Below are 4,650 nucleotides of genomic sequence, written 5' to 3' on the forward strand. Positions count from 1 at the left end.
TTTTTTTTTTTTTTTTTGGCAGAACCCGAGATTGAACTCAGGCTCTTGCACTTGCCAGGGAAGCGCTTATTCCACTGAGCCATCTCCCGGCCCTCTTCTTTTTTGAGACAGCATCTAACTGTATAGCTCAGGCTGGCCTCAAACTCACAGAGATCCTCCTGCCTCAGCCTCCTGAGTGCTGGGATCACAGGTGTGCACCACCACACCCAGCCTCAGAGACTCACTATACAGTTCAGTCTGATCTTGAACTCACTTTGTAGCCTAAGATGGCCATGAACTCCAGGCAATCCTCCCGCCTCAGCCTCCCAAGTACTGGGATCACAGGCCTGTGCCACCATACCCAGCCCATGTTTACCTTGCGTCTTCCACCTTACCCGGCATACATAGTTGTTGGGGACCAGGCTACGTGACTGAGGCCGGTGGCTCCCAGGCTGGTGTGACCTGCTTAGGAACAGAGAAGCATGCGAAAGGCGGAAAGGCCGCAGGTTTTCTGGCTGCGCAGAGAAAGCTCCTAGCCGGCAGCAAGGTCAGGACAACATCTGCTGAGGACAGTGGGAAGAATGCGGGCATCCGGGTATGGAGAAGGACTGTGCCCCATCTCCTGAGGCTGCTGTTCTGTGAAGAGGATGCTGCCCCTCACTTACTAATGAAAGTGGGTCAGCCTCAGAGATTGTGGAGTCAGTTCACGAGAGCCAGGTTCTTCCCAGTCTCCCTGTGTCTTGAATACTGTCTTGTCTTTTTTTTATTCTCTTTTCCCCACAGGTATCCTAGGGTCTGATCAGCCCCTGGCTCATAGTAGGCTTCTAAGAAAGCTTGTGAGCCGTCTGCTCTGGAGCTCCCAGCGGTGGTCCAGCCATCCTAGCTCTGAGCTAGCTCCTGGATGCTGAGAGAAGGACAAGGATATAGGACATGACCCTCCGGGCAGGTGAGGATGGGACCATCGGGACGCTCTGCACACCTAGAGTGTGGTCCGAGATTCCCAAAGGCAGAATTGTGAATTAGGTTTCCATAGTCCAACACAGCAGGACTTTTGCCTCCGCAGCACCATGAGCTACCTACCTGCCTGCAGCGCAGAAAGTGCTCAGCAGACATGTGAGCTGAAGGTGGTGGGACTAGGCTTAGGAAGCATCTGTGTACCAGTGAACTCAGAGTGGCTTGCACTCTTAGCTCAAGAACAGGTCAAGCCAGGGGCTGGTGAGATGGCTCAGTGGTCTAAAGCACCTACTTAGAACAAGCTTAGCAAATCAGAGGGACCATGGTTCAATCCCCCAGCACCACATGCCCCCTGGTGGGCTGAGCTGGCCATACACACACACACATAAATAAATAAAAATAAAAAAAAAAAAAAAAAAGAACAGGTCAATCCAGCTGGGCGTGGTGGGGCATATCTGCAATCCAAGCACTCTGGAAGGCTGAGGCAGGAGGATTGCAAGTTCAAGCCCAGTTTAGGCCTATTTAGGAAGCTCTTGTCTCAAATTTAAAAAAAAAAAAAAAAAAGAGGCAGCAAGTATAGCTCAGTGTGAAGGCCCTGGATTCAATCTATAGTATTGCAAAATAAATGAGGATGATGACAGCAACAATGACAGTACATCAGCCTGTGACAGCACTCATAAAAAGAGGGGTCTGGAGGGCTCCCTTCCATCTGAGACTGAAGGTTCCTTGCCTGCCCTGCTGCCTTTCCTGGCTTCTCACCCATGTTACTGGGACTTCTCTTCAAAACCCTAGTCTGCCAGGTGTGGTGGAGCATGCTGTAGCCCCAGCTCTCGGGAGGCTGAGGCAGAAGGATTGTTGAGAGTTTGAGACCAGCCTGGGCTACAAATGAGCTCAAGGCCAGTCTGAGCTGCATAGCGAGACCCTCTCTCAAAAAGATAAAAAAGCAAACAAAAGACAAAATCAAGTCATGTTCACTGTTTTCTAGCCTTATTTGAGAATACTAAAGGCTTTAGATATCATCTACCTCAGGCCCTTCATTTTTCAGGGAAAGAAATTAAAGCTACCAAAAAGAAAAGCAAAGGAATAAGAAATTATAGCCCAACTGCAGACAAAAGCAGGAGGTCACAAAAGGCATAGAACTCAGGCCAGAGTTATGGCTCAGTGGCATAGTGCCTGTCTGGAAAATGCAAGGTCCTGAGTTCGAGCTCAGATACCAAAAAAAAGCCAAAACCAAAAATAGGCAGAGAGCTCAATCCCAGTACAATCAATCAGAAACAAAGGAAGGAAATTAGAGCTCAGGAAAGATTAGGATTTATCTTGGGCTTGGAGGGGAGGGCTTGGCCCCTCGCTGGTCACAGTCCTAGAGCGGAAGCTCCAGCCTTGCACTCCAGAGCTCTCTGCACACAACCTCTGCCCCCACATACGGACTTCTCAGTGACCTGACCAGTGCAGACCTGTGGTATCTGCCTGGGACACCCAGGTGATGCTTTTCTTCTTCTCACCTCTCATCCCCCATTCCATTCTCAAGGGCAGCAAGTGTCCCCTCTTGCCACTGTCCTGGGCTGTGCTCAAGGTCTTCGGCTTCCATTGGGGTTAGGACCCCCAGTGCAGGGCAAAATCAGGTCAGCACTTTGGGGCACAGGTGAGCAGGACACGGATTCAACAGACGGCAGACTGAGGGTGGTTGGTAAGGTTCCCAGAGTGGCAAAGGCAGGAGGAAGAGCCGGCTCGGTCCAGCCCCTCCTTCCAGAGCTGGAGGAAAAAGGCTGCACAAACACGAGAGCAGGGGCCAGGCTTGCCAAGGAGGGAGGCTGAGGTGGAAGCCTTACAGGCCTCCTCAGCGCAGGTCCCTCTGGAGACCCTGTGCCCAGGGCTGAGAAGTGGCTGCCCAGCTGTCCCCAGCCCTAGTGGCCTCCTGCTCAGGCCAGGCCTCTGCCCCGTGGTTCACTTCGTAACCCACATCCAAGGGTGGCCATGGGGACCTGGCTCCATCTCCCCTGCACACAGGGTCTGTTCCCCCCAGTGCTGCTTGGTCCTTGCTCTCCCCCTCTCCACCTCAGGTCCAGAAAGGGTCCAGGACAAAGGCAGTGCCCTGGGTTTTGCAAGCACTTAGGCCCAGTGACACTGACTACTCTCACATTAAATATTGCTCTACTCTGACACCCATCATAGAGTCAGAGAAGCACTATGACCAAAAACTACCAAACACACAACTGCAATGGAGTTTATTTTTCTATTTATTTTTGCCCAAAGCCAAAACTAAAATTTGGGCCCAGTGTAGAAGTACTAAGTTTTCACACCAAGCTGCAATCCCAGGCTTTTATTGTTTTTATTTTGAGAGTCTCATTAATGCTAAAATTGACCAGGGTGGGCTTGAACTTGCAATCTGCCTCAGCCTCCCAGAGTGCTGGGCTTACCAATGTGTGGTGGGTGTCTGGCAGGTGCCTCACAGTTCTGCGGCTGGATGGAAGGTCGTATGGGACTTCTTCCCAGGTGGCTGGTGTCCTGAACAAGACTCGTGGAAAAGGCAGTGAAGGTGGTAGGTACTAAGGCTGGGTGGAAGGGGCCTGTGGGGGAGGCTCAGCTGCTGAGGACGAGGGAAAGTTGTCATTCTCCACAGCCCCTGTCAGCTTCCCTCTCATGCAAATAAGGCACTGGAACATTTGTCCTTTCAAAAACTCACTTGGCACCACATCGGGTATCAACTGTCCAATGGAAAAACTGGTTTGCTGCCAGATGAAAATGAAAGGGAATAGTGACTTTGATTGGTTGTGCCTATGTGGAAATGAAAGATTGAACTTTTTTTTGTTTTTTTGAGACAGGGCCTTGATATGTTGTAGTTCAGGCTGGCCTTGAACTTATTATGTAGCCCAGGCTACCCTCAAACTCTTGGTGATACTCCTGCCTCAGCCTCTCAAGTGCTGGGATTACAGGTGTGCGCTGCTACATCTGACTTCCACTATGGTTTTTTTTTTTTTTTTTTTTGGTGGAACCGGGGCTTGAACTCAGACCCTTGCACTTGCCAGGCAAGTGTTTATTCTACTGAGCCATCTCCCCGGCCCTAAATTTACATTTTATTTATTTGTTTATTTTTGTGCAGATCTCTCTACACAGATTGGACTCGTAGTGATCCTCCTGTTTTCAACCTCCCTAGTGTTGGGATTTACAGACGCACTCTACCACGCCTGCACTCCAATCACTGGCTCAGCACGCCCTGGGGCGGGGCCAGCATGGCATGTGGTACCCGGGATGAACCCTGGTCCCTGGGCTTGCCTAAGCAGGTGCTTAGTCTGCTGAGCTATCTTGCCGGCCCTCCCTTCATTTTTCATTTAGGAGCAGCTACGGGCACGGGGTATCATCTGCAGACTGCCTGGCCCATCTCACTGTGTGGAGAGGTTCAGAGCTCAGCACTGGGGCCTGTGCCACTTAACTGAAGCACGTAAAACTCTCTCCTGAAGGGTGCCTGGCCTGTCCTGAGTCCACCACAGACATAGCCGTATTGTTATTTAAGATTTGGGGATTTGAGGGGCCGGGGAGATGGCTCAGTAGAATAAGCGCTTCCCTGGCAAGCACAAGAGTCTGAGTTCAATCCCTGGTTTTGAAAAAAAAAAAAAAAAAAGACTTGGGGATTTGAAGAGCCAGCAAGATAGTTCAGCAGACTATGTTTAGGCAAGCACAGGGACTGGGGTTTGATCCCCGGCACCACAGGCAGTGGCG

Source organism: Octodon degus, unplaced genomic scaffold (genome assembly GCF_000260255.1).
Source record: "Octodon degus isolate 3935 unplaced genomic scaffold, OctDeg1.0 scaffold00048, whole genome shotgun sequence".
NCBI lineage: Eukaryota > Metazoa > Chordata > Mammalia > Rodentia > Octodontidae > Octodon > Octodon degus.